General features: G+C 42.8%; 1 pseudogene across 1 annotated transcript in view; it reads right to left on the minus strand.

Annotated features, from left to right (window-relative positions):
* Positions 1–16,898, minus strand: part of LOC309973445 (ADP-ribose glycohydrolase MACROD2-like) — a 794,489-nt pseudogene that overhangs the window by 119,528 nt on the left and 658,063 nt on the right. Inside the window, exons 7-8 of the transcript XR_014327208.1 lie at positions 5,657–5,719; positions 823–891 (exon numbers count right to left, since the gene is read on the minus strand). The product of XR_014327208.1 is annotated as an ADP-ribose glycohydrolase MACROD2-like (transcript). The remainder of the gene's footprint in view (positions 1–822; positions 892–5,656; positions 5,720–16,898) is intronic.

Below are 16,898 nucleotides of genomic sequence, written 5' to 3' on the forward strand. Positions count from 1 at the left end.
TATCACTCCCAACTGAAGAAATGCATTCAGCGTGTTTATCTAAAAGTTCCAAGTGTATCACATGGTTTACCAGATGTCCATTTGTACAAATGTAACAATCTCATCTACCATTCCAGAAGGGTTTTTAGTAGTTATCAATGACAGATCTAAAATAATATTACTTTTGTGTGTGTGTGTGTGTGTGTGGACAGTTAATCAGGAGGGAAAGAAAATAAATGATGATTTCATTTTCCTTTAGATAATATATATCTTTAAAACTCTATTATCTGCACATGAGTGTCCCCACTATTTCTCCCTCACATTTTCTCCTAGAACCTACATAAATTTTTCTTTTACTTTTTTATTCTTCTAAAGATACTTGGGCCAGCAACATTTTCTCATAGTAACTGTCAATAGAGTGAGGAATGATGTTCTTGCCAAAGATTTATTTTCAAGGATGCCTTTCAAACATTTCTTCTTTCTTATTCTGTCTAGATAATGGAGCTCTCTGGTAGACGGTTCTCAAATGAAGCCATTCCTGACAAGTAGCTGTAAACAGCCTAATTCTGGTGTTTCAAATAAACATCTTTCAACGTAATTTCTCCAATCATTCTATTGTTTCATGAACAGTTACTTTACAGAGGAACAAATGTAAATGGAGATATAAATTCTGAAAACGGTAGGTATGGAATAAAACAGAGGGGGTTGGATATTTGTGTTGGAAATAGAGATGCTTAAAGAGAATTGGATAGATTTGCACACTGCTTCATTTTCCCATACAAATAAAACCCAAACGGTTTTCTAGGAGTTTGTGATTTTTTGATGTAGTAAGTGGCCTCATACCTTCATCTTTACAGACTTCAGCTGCCTCTTCTGAAGAAGGGCTGGGCACGGTGGCAGCGCTGGCACCATCTATAAGGCAGAAAGAGAAACACTGTCTCAGAGCCAAATACTGTCAGGTTGGAGCTTCCCTTCCCACCTCACCTCCTACTCCACCGAAGGAAGCAGGAGCCTGTTTCGTGCTCTAATAAACTGAATGGTCTTTGAAGGGGCTTGGGTTTGTAACTCTCTTCTACGATTAATGGCACAAAAACCCTTCCGTTAAGACAGAGCCTGATGAACTACAAACTACCTTTTTGGTGAAGAAGACTGTTTGTTTGGTAGTATTATACTTTGGCATTTTGTTTCTTCCCTACCTCCAGAAGAATGGTACCTTATTTTTCTTAGTAAAAGACTGTGAAAGAAAGTATATCCTTGCAAGTTTCTACAAAGTGCTTTTATGTGTGTGTTTTTAAAGTTTGGTTTTTCTTAGCACAGCACTTCTATTCCATTACGCCAGGCTGTCAAGCTGTAGGGAGCACATCTGATGGCTGTCAGAGAAGAGGTCCAGGAGAAGGGGTCATTTGTAGGAAAGCACCAAAAGCCGTTTGGTGATTTCATGTCAGCCAAGCACAGAGTGGCGACTAAGGAACTTGGAGGTCCGTGCCTGGGCCTCACAGCAGCAACTAACCTCGTCAGAGCTGGACTTTCTTCTTAATATTATCAGCACCCCAGTGACTCCACTAGCATTTGGGCTCCAGGATAATAACTAACTTACTAACACTAAAATAGTATATTTAAGACAGGAAGGGTTATCAAAATCATTTGGAATGGTTAATACTTGACAAATGGAAAAGGAATATATACATTTTTTTCATGCAGTAACAAGGTTATGGAACTAAAGATAACTCATACACGCATGGTGACTAACACATTTAAAGGCTAATCGGATATCTTCTAGTATATCCTTCATCCATAATGTATATGACTGTTACTTTTAGGTCACACCTCTATCAGAACAGAGAGTAAGATTTTTGGTAGGGAGATAACTGGAGACGAATCACTTTCTTCTGTTAGATGACAAACTCCTATTAACATCAAAAGAACAAACTACAGCCTTTCAACCTTGCCTTGATGTCACATCATCCCATTTCTCTGCTTCCCTTCACGGCAGAACTCCCTAAAAGAACAGTCCATGTTATTGCTCTGGACTTCCTCATCTCACGGTCTCTCCATAAAGCACTCCAACTGGCTTCGTCGATCCTCCTTGAAGTATTCTCTTATCAAAGGTGTCAATGACCTCACTTTGCCAAATCCAATGGTCATTTCTCCTTTCTTATCTTCCTGGACTCCTCAGGAGCATTTCAGAGTCTACTCTGTTCTTTCTGAAACACTTTCTTGCTGTGGGCTGTTCCTCCTCCCCTGGTGCCACATGTCTAGAGGCCATGGTGTCCCAGGCCTCACTGTTCTCCTTATTTATATGTTCTCTCTAGTGAATCTCACCCAGTCACATGGTTTTAAGTATCATTTCTCTGCCAGTGACTCCCGAGCCTGTATCTCTGGTCCACATCTCTCCCTAGACAACCAGACTCAGATACCTAACTGGCTTCTTGACATCCCCTAAGGCCAAGAGTCCTCTTGAATTTACCATGGCCAAAACTGAACTATTAACTCTATTAATAAAAACTGCCCTGTGGCCAGTCTTTCACACATCGGTAAGTGGCACCATCATGCATGTAGTTACTGCTGCTAAAAACCTAGGATGTAGCCTGGATTCTTCTTTTCCCTACGCCCTAGGTCCAATCCATCAGCACATCTTGTTACTTCTACCTCTGGAACAAAACACATCAGGCCATTTTGTCTCCATTTCCAGAAACCTCCATCACTGCTTTCCTGCTATAGTCTTTCAACTGGTCTCACTTTTGTTCTTTTGACCCATTTTCATTCACAGGCAGAGAGAGCTTGTTAAAACAGATTAGGTCCCTCTACTACTAACAACCTTCCACTGGCTTCTCCTTGTAGTCTAACAAAATCAAATCTTCTGCAGTCAGACATAACCTGGCCCTATGATGTCTTCCCAAACCTCGCACCATGTTCTCCCTCATCCATCACGCTCCAGCCACTCTGAACTTCCTTCTCCAACCTGTTAAAATCGGCCTGAAATCATTTGCATTATCTGGACCCTCCATCTGAAATGCTCTCCCGCCATTTCATCATTGAGATTTCACTTTAATTACTGCTCCCTCAGGGAGTCCTCCCCGAGTCCAGCCAACGGAAAGTTGTCTTCTCAGGATTCCTTCTACATTACCTCATTTCTCCACAATGCATTTGTCACTATCATACTTTCTTAAAATTGTTTATTTTTGGATCACTGCCACCAGGATATAAGTTTCAAGGAAGCAAAGAAACTGTCTTTATTGTTTGCTGCCCTATTTCAGTGTCCAGAACAGTGCCTGGGTCACAGCAAAGCCCGGATAGGTATTTGTTAAACGGCTGTTTGAGGAATAGGACCTACCACTTTGATTTGATCATGACAGCAGTCAGAACTGCTGGATTATGCTGGTTTGAGGTTGTGCTTTTTGTGTGATATGGAAGAGGCCTGCAGAGTCGTGTAGTTAGAATTGAAGCTGGACATTCTATTGAATGAAAGGAAGCTACTTTTATTTTGGAAGAATAACAGTAGGTCAGAAGGACTTTAATGACCAGAACTGCATCTCTGACTTCTCTGATCTTGGATTAGGGACGCAGAGCAGACACAGCAATGTGTGCTGACACTGGCCAAGAGCATAGACGAATCCTGCCATTGGGCTCTGTGCCGGCCACTTAGAAAAGCAAGAAGAGCCCCTCAGAGGTGCATTTAGGAATCTTCTCTACCATGAGAGGCACCCAGATTGCGGTGATGTTGCTGTCGATCCAAGAGGTGGAGAAGAGAGCTTGTATTCTACCACTCTCTCCTAACAGGCAAGATGGTCCTAAATCCATAAAGACACTGCCTGTTCTCAACTGATTAGGGGAAAAGAGATGAATAAATAAAAAGCAGGCCGATGTGTGTGCATGTCTGTATGTGTGTGCCTGTGTATGTGTATATGTGTGTGTGTGTGTGTGTGTGTGTGAACAGTGGTGGGAGAAATCTATGTCGATAAAGACAGTTTGGGACAGAGCAGTGAATGAATAAAACCTGTAAAACCACAATAGTCAGAGAATGGCCTCAGCTGTCAGCAGCTAGTTGATTAATACCCATCAGCCCCAAACAGTAAAAACAGTGACAGCTTTTCACAGAAGACTCATCTTCCACGGAGCATAACGGTGTGGTGGCCGGGAGCTGGGGGCGATGGTGGTGTGGATGACAACAGTTTTCTGTATTAGAAATTCATTCCATTGCAAGGACTACACTTTAGCAAAGGGAGCCAACTGACCCAGTGGCAGGTACACAAGGTCCTTGCTGCCTTGCTTCAGTGCCTTCTCTGATTGGCCTTCAATTCCATCTTCCAGGTTAATAATAAAAGCTTTCAGTTCTCTAGCAAAAGTTCCAAGGTTAATGCAGGAACTTTTCAGTGAAAAACTTATCACACTACCTGGTTTATTTCTAAGAGTCCAGCATATGGTTTAGGATGCGGCAGGCACACGAGCAGAGCCCACTATTTCAAAGATGCCCCATCCGTTGGGCTCATTAGAACCAGAAGAATGACTTGGAAAATAGAAAGAAGAAGGAGATTTTTATTTTGATGGTTATGTTGATAACTGCAAAATTGTGTGAATCTTTTTTTTTTTTTTTTCGGTACGTGGGCCTCTCAGTGCTGTGGCCTCTCCTGTTGCGGAGCACAGGCTCCGGACGCGCAGGCTCAGCGGCCATGGCTCCCGGGCCCAGCCACTCCACGGCATGTGGGATCTTCCCGGACCGGGGCACGAACCCGTGTCCCCTGCATCAGCAGGCGGACTCTCAACCACTGCGCCACCAGGGAAGCCCTGTGAATCATTCTTTTAAAGGAGAGCATGCCTGAGTACAAAAGTGGGGAGGAAGAAAAGATAAACCTAAGGAGATGACAATCTCTTTTGAGTCTTAAGTGCCATTTTATTTTAAAAAGCTCAGTTTATAATCTACAGTAGAAGATCTCTAAGCATTCCATTGGCTCATCTGTTCTTCAGTGAACAGAGTTGATGTCAGGAAGGCTTTGGATCTCATTGAGCTCTGGGTGTGGGGTAGTAAGCCTCTGTCACTCCTCACACCATCATCTACAACATACAGAGAAATGACCAGAAGCACGGCTCTTCAAAATTTAATGCAAAACAGTAAAGGACACTCCATTCATTGTGGAAGGAAAGCCTCTGATATATTTCCTGTGAATGTTTTTAAATAATTTTGTTTGTTTGTTTGTTTGCTCCCTGTGGCATGCGGGATCTTAGTTCCCTGACCAGGGATGGAACCCACGACCCCTGCACTGGGAGCACAGAATCCCAACCACCGGACCACCAGGGAAGTCCCCCTGTGAATGTTTTTCATTTCATTTTTTCCTCCAAACGAAATCTGCTGAGTTTGACCTGCCCTCAGTCAGCCCAGCTCTGACACGGTCCTTCCAACCTCTGCCCATCCCGCGTAGAGCATCACTGAGCAAACTGCGATCACACGGGAGAAAAGTGGGGCTGGTGACTGAGACCTGAGAGGGAGGGTACCCTTCTGATTGGTGAGCCTGACACTTGTAGTTAACAGGGTTGGTGGCTTCCTGAGGGAGACCTGAATGAACATTGATATTAACCTGGTGAAACGGTATAAATATTTACAGAAAAGGGCACTGAGTAAAGCCATGTTCACCTCTGGGAATGAGGCCTAGGGGACGCCTCAAAAGAAATCTGAGCTCACCTGCTTCTCGGCCCTGCCCTTCCATTTCTTTGGCACTTGGCTTTTCCTGTGGACCGTTCTCATCTTTCAAGAAAACCGCAGAGGAAAAAAAAAGTATACATCAAATCAGTTTATGAAATATCTCTTTATGGCTAATATGCACTGAAATTAATTGTAACCAGTGTAGCATGACTCCCCATAAAGCGAGGCAGAGAGATGAATCAGAGGCGTGAAACAGAAAAATTACCTACATAAATAGGTGTATTTATCTTTGTCCCTTCTCACATGATTTGCTTGGTGGAAAGTTGAACTGCAGTAAACAAAATTCACTCAGCAGTTCCAGTAACATCCCTCTCCTTGCACAACATTTCCCAAAATGCAATACAAATTTTAATTCCAATCTGCTTTTTTTCCTTGACTCAAGCAATATGCACTGTGTAAGGAAACTTGGTTGATTACGTTCCTATTCCCTTTTATTTTCCTGTTTGTTGTATGTTGCAAAAGAACCCCTATTTTTACTTAATGTTTTAGACATTGACTTACATTTTACATATGACAGTCTAACATATCTATGCTCTGAAATATTCTGTGTTGAATAGATTATGCTGGTCAAGTTTATGCCGTAGTACATAACTCCTTGAAAAATTAATAACTGGACAGGTATAATGGTGGCTATATATTAGAAACTAGCTAAAAACTTCCCTTTGGCTTAAAATATATAATATATATCTGTGGATTTATGTGTAGAAAAAAATTAAGTCTTCAAAGGCAAATAAAGTCATCATTTTATAATTCATTGCTGGGAGGGTTTCCAAGTCTCTGTGTTTGGAAAAATCTTTTTAAATGATAAAACATAAGAGATGTCGTTAAAGTACAGAAGACAGAGAAGCAGACGTTATCAGCACATATTACTATGGGTTAAAGATGGCCACAGATCCTTGTCTCTCAAGAAGTGGAATCTATTTCTTGTCTCCTTAAATTCGAGCTGGTTCTGTGACTTGTTTAGACCAGTGAAATGTGTAAGTGATGTCTGGGCCCCCTAAGTCAAGGCCTCGGAGGACTATAGCAGCTTCCTCTTTCTCCCTCTGGGAATCCAGCCACCCTGCTGTGAAGACACTCAGATTAGCCTCCCAGGTGGAGAGGGGTACATGGAGCAGCACAGAGGGGCCAGACATATGCGTGAAGCCTCTTCCCACCTTCCAACCCAGCCCTGCTGCCAGCCGGATGCCCCCAAGTGATGACATCAGCCAAGGCCACAAGGAGCAGAAGAATCACCCAGCTGAGCCCTTTTAAAATTCCTGCCCACAGCCAGGCTCAGATCACTTAAACTTGTTTTACTTGACTGCTTTGACCCACCATCTGCTACAACTATCAACTCTTAATCCAGAGGCAAGAGGATGGGGAATCCTCCCCAGAGGAGGACTCAACAAGTGGAGCTGAAACAAGAGCCTCAGAAGCAATGGGGAAACAGTTCACCAAGCAGCTCTGAAAAACAACCTTCTGAGGAGAGTTGCAAATGGAAAAAATTTGGAATTGAACGAAAAATTTTATAATAGAATGACAAAGATAAATAAATAAATAAATAGATAGATAGATAAATAAGAGTGACACTGACATGCGGAAGGGATGCTATCAATGAATAAATATATCAGTACGTATATAATTCCCTCTGGCCAGCACTGTGCCATTTGTCACGTGGGACACAGTATAACCTGGGATGGCTCTGTAACTCTGTAAACCCAAGGTTCTGCGTGACATATTTCCAAGGATATTTCTGATACTTTCTCTGTTCTGGTTCTCCACGGAGGCACTGGCACTGGCTTTTGCTGTAGGAAGGAAATAGCCATCACTGCTGCTCTTGCTGCCCTAACAAGGCCAAGCCGGTGCAGGAGCATGTGTCAAAAACGTAAGTCAGTGTTTCCCCTTTTCTCCCACCAAATGGACTCAGACTCAAGCAGGAGAGATCTACCAGTTTTCCTATCTCCGCCAAGACACCACCACCCACCCCCCTTTTTTTTTGGCCACGTCATGCAGCACGTGGGATCTTAGTTCCCCCACCAGGGATCGAACCTGCATCCCCTGCATTGGAAGCGTGGAATCTTTTTTTTTTTTGGAAGCATGGAGTCTTAACCAATGGACCCCCAGGGAAGTCTCAGACAGACCTTTTAACACAGATTCCACAATAGGCTTGAAGTCTGCAGTGACAGGCTGCTTTTAAAATTGGTCTGGTGACCACATCTCCTATGGAGTGGGAGGTAAAAATCTTATGAAGAGAGGAAGGTAAGAAGGGAAAGAGAAACAACAATTGAGTCACAGGAAGGTGAAGAATTGTTTCCACCAGTTCTAAATTCATGAAAAGGAAATTCATGGTCAGACCCCCGAGTCCAACTTTATAACAGTAAAAAGCAGTCTGGCTCTTTATCTAACCTACTGCTACTGGGTTTTACCCTTAATCCCTGTGCCCGTGGTCCCACTCCCTACCGCAGTCTGGCATGTTCTGTTTTCGACTTTGAGTCTTGGCTGTGGGGTGGTCTAGTTGCAGGATTTCTGCCCTTGGGAAGCAAATTCAAGAAACACTTGGCATGTTTATCACGGAGTAAATGCCTTCTAGAAGAATGCTGGATTTGGCGTTTGAGTAACTTGTCCTCAAATGAAAAGGCCCAGGTACATTGCTTTCATCAATTTCCAAAGACAGTGCAACCTCAAGGCCAGCAGGGGGAATCAGTGTAGAAGTCTGGCTTTCAAAGGCCAGTTGATAACATTCTCGGGCAATTAGGGTAGCATTCACGTCGCTTTTAGGACAGTTTGGCTGGCTTCTAACATTCCATCCATTTAAAATACCTCAATTGGGTGAGTTCTTAGTGAAACAGTGGGCTTCCTCTGGTAGGAAAGAAAAAAATCCCATTACACATTTACCCGTATTTGCTAAGAACAAGCTTTCCTTTTATCAGCCTTGTCTGTCTAGCTATCTTCACAGAAAGCATAAAAACAATAAAAAGTTAAGTAGAGTGGGGAATGTAAACTTGTGGTTTTTAGAAGGGATTTGAAAGGCTTACAATAAACGTGAAGAAGTATAGGGAAATGACAGGCTATTTTGTGAGCTTAAAACATGTCACACAGAAACTAAATTCTCTTAGTTGATATACCTATAGGATCCCATATTTACTTCCGATCATAAATTTCCGTATCATTCACATTGAATGTCACATAATACTACTTCCCCACGCCAAAAAGCACAGTGACCTGTGTGAATTCTCATGGTTGAATCATTTTTGCTTCTCCAGTATTAAAACCATGCCCTCGATTCTTTCAATCCATACTTACGGAGCACATACTATATGCAAGGATATTTCAGGAATTTTATAGAAATCAAGATAAGAGACTCCTGCTGTGAAGCTGGAACCGAGTAGAACCCTGCAGGTTCCCCGCCCTCCCCCCGCCCTTCCCCAAGTATAAAACCAAGCAGTTAATGATTAGGAAAATAGAGTCACAGACTCAGTGTCTGATGTTCATTCCTGAGTTGTTTTACAGATACCATAACCGCCACCAGAGGAAAAAACGTTAACTGCATGATGACCAGACAGATGCTGGCCACGACATAAGCTGCTCCAACTTGAGTCTATGGCTACCACAATTCTAAGGACTGGCCTCAAGAGAATGCGATTAACATTATGGCACATAATAATCTATATCTTTGTGGGTATCAAAATAATTGTATCTTGTTCTGCCCATACATGTAAGCAGGCAACTAAAATTGTCAGCAAAGAGATGCTACGGACCCATGTTGACATCTTCCAGTCTGAGAATATGTCGCCTATGTCAGCATGAAAAAGTTACAGAGGACAGACCTTCACCCTTAATCCCATAGAAATGGAATGATGTCTGAAAAGTGGGGATTTGTAAGCAGTTCTTTGCAGGAAACTGCCCTCAGCAGGAAGCCCCTTTTCTTGTCACTTTAGCAAAGCTATACCGTAACTAATTTTAAACAAGGTACCCCCATGCTCTACTCATCTCCGGCCCAAGAACACCTTTCAAATCTTTTAATCGCACAATAATTTGTCAGTTCTTCTGGTAGATCAAAGAAGTAGGAATGAAGAATAAGTAATTAACAGATGACTAGATCTCTTACCTAGCTTCCCCTTCAGAATCTCGTGAACAAACTGTGTGACCAAACTGTGTGAACATGATAACGTGTAGGGGAGGATAATAAGAAATCCACGAGCCTGCATGCAGTGGGGAATGGTGACCACTCTGACGCCCTATCTCAATGATTAACTGAGACTACTCCCCTCCTTGCCGTTAAAACTTTCATGGCTGAGCGGAATCTTTGGAGGCGGCTTTTGGGGGACGCTGAGTCCACCATCTCCCCAGATTGCTGGCATTCTGATGAAAGGTACCTTTCCTTTCTACCATTGGTGAGCATTGATTTTGTAAGCGGTGAGCAGAAGGACCCCCCCATCAGATAACAAAGTGAATTCGTTTAATTGTGTAGTTCATGTTTAATTTCATATGGACGAGCTTTATAAGGGCAAAATTTCAATGTTGTGGCTACCCTGATATCTGCAGTTCCATTTTTGAACTGTGCGTGGGGATGGAAGAGCAAGGGGAGGTAAATCAGAACAAATTCATCCTTGCTACTGGGGAAGCAACCAGATGGGTACTGCCTGCTGGTATACTATTACTTTTTCTTATAAAGGCCCAAGATTTCTGGACCTGGACAGGGTGCAGGCAATTCAAATACAGTGCTTTGCAGACTGGATTCCAATTCTTCAGTTCTCTGTAATGGATTATTTATCTCAGCGTCCTTCCATTGTTGTTGGACTTGACCAAGCGATATGGCTAATGAAATGTTAGCGGACATGATAGGAGCAAAGAGCTTGAACGTGTTGCATAATTGGACTTGGTGTCTGTGCTTCTGACATTGGCCATGACGAGAAGATGCCTCTGCAGCTGCTGGTTTAAAGATGAGCAGAGGAAGCCTTGGCCCAAGTTACAGTCTGGAGGCAAGCCCAGAGAACTCACAGCTTGAATTAGAACTGCCCAGCTGAGCCCAGCCTACATCAGTGGAACCACGGTCAACCTGTAAACTTGTGAGCATGAGAGTAAATCTTTTAGTTAAGGCACTGCACTACGGGGTGACTTGTTACACAGTATTATTGTGACAATAGCTGATTAATACAAATGGCATATTAATTTTTCTTAGTTCAGGAAGACTCAGTTATTTTCTTCAACTCAGCGCTTTTTCATTTGTAAGGAATTCAGTCTTAAATTTTGTATTTTGCCACTCAGCTACATTCTCATCTTACACGTTCCAAAACTCTCTAGAAGACACACCCTCAAAAAATGCATTTAGCTTATATAAGGAGTGCTCTCAATGAGTATGCACTGCCATCAATGTTTATGTTTTATTTAACAGAGTTATGTGGGCAGCAGGATAATACTATTGATAGTTAATGCCAGCTAACATGTATTGGATATTGGCTGTGTTCTGCTCAGTGTCTAAGTGCTCTGAATACATTATCAAATTTAATTCTCATAACAACCCAATGAGGTAGGCATTATTATTATCCACATTTCGTGGATGGGGAAACTGAGACACAGAGATGTTAAATCATTTCCCTGAGATCCCACAGTGATGTCAGCAGGGTTTCAACCCAGTCAGCTGATACCAGTGCCCACTAGTGTCTCCCTGGAAATGCAACTAGTATTTGTTAGCTGGGTAAGCTGGTTAAATTATGGGTCAGTAAAAGCATGGGAAAATGATACTTAATATAATAGCTGAAGAATTAAACTATAATCTCATACAAATTAATGTAGAACACCAAGAACATCGAGAAACTAGCTCTTCTGACACTTAAGCCAGATGGGTGCAAAGCTACAACTCTAAATTTGTTTTTTAATACTAAAGATACTTTTATTTTGAACTAATTTTAAACAATGGAGAGTTACAAAAACAGTACAAGAAACTTTCTTTTTTGCCCTGAACCATGTGAGAGGAAGTTGGGGACATAATCACCCCCTTATTACCCCCGTCAGCCCTGAATACTTTAGTCTGTATTTTCTACAAAGACATTCTTCTTCATGACCACAATGCAACCTCCAAGATCAGGAGATTAGCAGTGATGACATTCCTACCATAGAAGCCACAGACCACAGTCAAGTTTTGCCAATTTTCTAAGAATACCTTTCACAGCAATCTAGGATCACACACTGCCTTTTGCTGTTCTGTTTCTTTAGCGTCCTTCAATCTGAGACCGAGATGCCCTCCTGACCTGGCCTACACTCCGCACGGGGTGGGCGTGGGGGGGGGCGGGTTCACCACCTCACCACCACCACTTCAATGTGAATACCTACCTTGCTCAGCCCTGCTTAGTGGTTTCAGGAAGAAAGCAAAGAATGAAAGAAGTGGGGGGCAGTGGATGCTAGTTCCAAACATTTAAACATTTTGTTCTGGAGGTGTCATCCGCCCATTGATCTATCTTGATAGATTGAGCTTAGAAAAGTAAGTTCCCGAATTGGCTGCCTCACTACTTTAATGAAAAGCCTCACGCATGTGGCTCTTCCAGTGCAGATGAAAGAGGTGTACAGTCGGGCAGTCACCATCTGACAGGAGTGGTAGCTGCTGCCTCCTAGGCACCAGGCGTTTACGCGCCTCCGACCCATTACTGTGAATCCCTCCACAGTCCTACTTAGACTTTTATCTACATTTTTACAGATGAAGATTTCAAGGTTGTGGGAGGTCAGATAACTTCCCTGAAGTCCCACAATTAGTGGCAGAGCTGAGACTTTAACTCAGGTCCAGACTGTGCCAAAGCCTGAGGTCTTTCTTGCCTTGTGACCTCTTCTGACCCTTGAGATTCCTGTGACCTCTTCTGACCCTTGAGAGCTAAATTGTAAGCCTTCCGCGGAGAAAGATGCTCTTGCTGTTCCTAAGGTGTCCTCAGCAACCAGTACAGTGCCTACAATCCCATAGGGGCTCCATAAACACTTGTCAAGGGATTAAGAAGGAAACTTCATTCTCCCCTAGTAATAATTTTGTTGTCATTCAAACCATGTTTCAGCTCTCAATGTAGAAGAGGTATGGTGTTTACCTGAGCCTCTGGTTGAACCTCATTAAATTGTGGACAGTTAAAAAATGTCACATCTCGGGCTTCTCTGGCGGCGCAGTGGTTGAGAATCCACCTGCCAATGCAAGGGACACGGGTTCGAGCCCTGGTCCAGGAAGATCCCACATGCCACAGAGCAACTAAGCCCGTGCACCACAACTGTTGAGCCTGCACTCTAGGGCCCGCGAGCCACAACTACTGAGCCCACGTGTCGCAACTACTGAAGTGTGCGTGTCTAGAGCCTGTGCTCTGCAACAAGAGAAGCCACCACAATGACAAGCCTGTGCACCGCAATGAAGAGTAGCCCCTGCTCGCCACGACTAGAGAAGCCTGTGTGCAGCAACAAAGACCCAAATGCAGCCAAAAATAAAAATAAATTAATTTAAAAAATTAATTTAAAAAAGTCACATCTCTTTGATCACAAATAATGGCTCCTAAAAATCAAATGTGGTACCATTTAGGAAGCAGCAGTAGTTAAGAGTTCATCTGTTTTTACCACCACCCCGGTCCAGCCTCCATCCCCCCTCTCCTGGATTGGGGCAATGGCCCTTATTCTCAACCTAGGAGCCAGATGGCTTGCTTTAAAATGCTTAAGTCAGATCACACCATTCCTTTGCTCACATGTTCCAAAACGCTCAAAGGCAGCAAGGCCTGTGTGCTGGAGAACCTGCTGTTTTCCTGCCCTGACTTCTTTCTAATCTCCTCCCCACTCACTCGCTCCAGCCACACCGGGCTCTGTGCTGTTCCTCCGGCACATGAGGGTGTCTTCTCCCCAGGTCTTTGTACTGCCTGTCCCATCCCCTCTGCCTAGACTGCTTTTCCCCCAGGCTCTTCAAGTCTTTGCTCAAACATCCCCCTTTTCAAACTGTGCTGAACATGTCACTTAAAATTGCAACATTTCCCCATCCCCACACTCCATTCCCACCCTGATCTGCTTTTTATTTCTGTCTTTCTCAATCATCCATCACCTTCTAGTATTTAATTTAGGTAGGTGTTATGTTCATCATTTACACATATCTGCCCCTAATTGAGTGTAAGCTCCATGAAGGCAGGGATCTTTGCTTCGTTGTCTGCTGTCTCCTAAGAACCTAGACTGAACATAGGCTGTTCAATAAATATTTGTGAATTAATGAAACATGCTAATCCTTTACCTGGCCTTGCATGGTTACTTCACAAATTAATCAGGGAAAAAGGGGAAAATTACTTCCTGTTCCACGTTCCTCAGGTTACGTATGAAATATGAAGTTCCTACATCATATGGGGCAGAAGTTTTTAAGAAAGGTAGCCTAGACACAGAGCCCAGGCTCTAGTTACAATACACCTGTCACCATGTTGTCTTCTTACTGGAGCAGTTACCTTAAAGAATCCCTTCCCCAGGCCAGTGGAGGTTACGTGTGGAACTTGTTACAATGCAGTTATGCAGATTGATGACTTAGAACCCCCTGGGAATGGAGTGGGGCACACAGAGCCCATTTGGGGAGATGCTGAGCAGTGCTCTCCTGGTCGCTAGTAGCAGTTCACTCAAAATAGACTCAAATAGTATGACAACCGCACCCCATTCACAGAGGCTGTGTAAGACCCATGGCTGGTCTTCAATTTTAGGACAGAGAAGACCATCATCTGGTCCTATCTCTTTCCTAGAATGTCCCAAAACAGCCTATTTGTGTGTTTAGGGGGAAGAGGAAATAATTAAACTCAGGGGTCCCCAACCTGCGGACCGCGGACCAGTACCGGCTGTAGCCTGTTAGGTACTGGGCCGCACAGCAGGAGGTGAGCGGCAGGCGAGCGAGTGAGGTTTCATCTGCCGCCCCCCATTGCTCCTCCTCACTCACATTACCGCCTGAACCATCCTCCCCCGCCCACCGTCCATGGAAAAATTGTCTTCCACGAAACCGGTCCCTGGTGCCAAAAAGGCTGGGGACCGCTGATCCGCTGATTAAACCTGTTATTTTTAAAGCATATGTATCTGTTAAGGGAGACCTAAATGTGATGCAAGTTCAAAGAAAGGAAACACATGAGACTGTAGCATGCAACTGTCTCCTCCATATATTTTGTAGGTTGGTAAGTAGAGTGTCAAGTATACAATAAGAAACTCAACAAATACCTGCCACAGGATTGGACTTTACAGCACTTCCACGAGGAAGGTATGACCCCAGCACACCACAACTTGCCAGTGGCGTATCTTGGGATAAAAACAGCACAAGGCAAAGCACCAGAGAACTATTTTCAATATCACACATCCCCTCTTAATAGATAACATATAGTTCTCCCATATGGCATATTAGAACAAATACTTTTACTCTGATATGGTTAGTTTTTAATCCAAGGATTTCCAAGTACTTTACAAACACTATTCATTAGCGCAGTCTTCCCTGGGGAAGTTGCAACGCCTCACTGAGATACAAAACACAATCAATAACCATTAAGGAACGACAATAATAAGAAACATATTAATGTGTTGTGTTTTTTTTTAAAGAATAGGAAACCAGCGAAGGGGAATTAAGCAACTTTCCGTTAAGTATTCCAATGAATTCATGGTGCAACTAGGATTAGAAATCAACTTATGCTGGTGTTCATGGTTATAAATTACACTGGTCTTCAGGTAGTAAAACATAACCTGGTGTCTACATCATAACTGGGAAAATTATGACCAAAATAAAGCTTAGCACAGTAATGGGCTTCTTTTGCTCTCTCGCAAACAAAACAACAATTGTACATTTTTGCTAACTTTAAGCCCTCAGGTTAAATTTCCTTCCAAAAATTATATTTCTCGCTATTTTCATTTATGTTTCTGAATTGAGATAACTGGTGTGCCTACACATTCTGTTTAAAACAGGCACACATTGTGCTCTGTGCAGATGTTAAATACAGAACTGGCTAGACAAAACACTGTTTTGCTTTTTTGTTGAAGAACAGAAAATACATAAAGATGTTCTCTAAAAGAAGAATCATCCCATGAATAAATTCAAAAGCTGTTAGGCATCTTTGTCATGAATTAATGTTTGTTGAGTACCTACAAAGTTCAAGATGGCGGAGAGGGAATAAATTAGGTTATTTGAAAGACAAAAGACTTTCCCTTTGGGAGTTGACAAAAGAAAGATGGATGGAGTGGTTTCCTGAGAGGCACCTGCTCGCAGAAGGTGAAATTAAAGCTTGAGGCAATCCAGAGATAAACATAAAATTTTATCTCATACAGGTAGATCTCAATAAATGTTGGGTATTTCGGCTGAATTAAATGAGAAATATCTGACTAAGTGCTTCGATTATCCACTTTGCTTTGCCCACATGGCTCTTTGGGAAATCACTGATTGAAGATGTACATGTGCTGACGGCAAGTGTCCCTTGCGGAGGTGACAATTCAATGCACATATACGTGAAGCTGCACAGGGTCCACTTATAATGGGAAGTTAAAACCTCCATTTTTGTGTTTCTATCCTTTCCCCCCTTTAAAATAGTTGCTCCTTCAGTGTTGAAACATGCTACTTTAAGTGGTGAAAATAAAAACTTTAAGACGCTGATTTGGTATTTTGAGCTTTAGGGTGAAAGCAATGTATGGGTTTTCCACAATTCAAAATGAACTTTTTATAAACATGGGCCCTAACTCAAAAATAATGCTATAGATGATAAAACTTGACAACCACTCCTAAGCTTACTATCAACTATAAAAACAACAGTGCTGGGCTTCCCTGGTGGCACAGTGGTTGAGAGTCTGCCTGCCGATGCAGGGGACACGGGTTCATGCCCCGGTCCAGGAAGATCCCGCGTGCCGCGGAGCGGCTGGGCCCGTGAGCCATGGTCGCTGAGCCTGCGTGTCCGGAGCCTGTGCTCCGCAACGGGAGAGGCCACAACAGTGAGAGGCCCGTGTACCGCAAAAAAAAAAAACCCAAAACCAAAAAACAACAGTGCTATATATATGTATTTTATCTCTCTTTAAAAATGGTGGAATTCCAGTAATGGTTTTAACCAAATATTTACTTAATAGATATTAAGCTAGTTAATGGCTATTGGGCACTAAAAATGTGATGCGTCCAAGTTGAGATGTGTTGTAAATGACAACTACACATCTGGTTTTGAAGACAGCACAAAAAAATATAAAATATTAACAATTTTTATATTGACTACATGTTGAAATGACAATAGTTTGGTTATATTGGGAT

Source organism: Leucopleurus acutus (genome assembly GCF_964270905.1).
Source record: "Leucopleurus acutus genome assembly, chromosome: 16".
NCBI classification, from domain to species: Eukaryota; Metazoa; Chordata; class Mammalia; order Artiodactyla; family Delphinidae; genus Leucopleurus; species Leucopleurus acutus.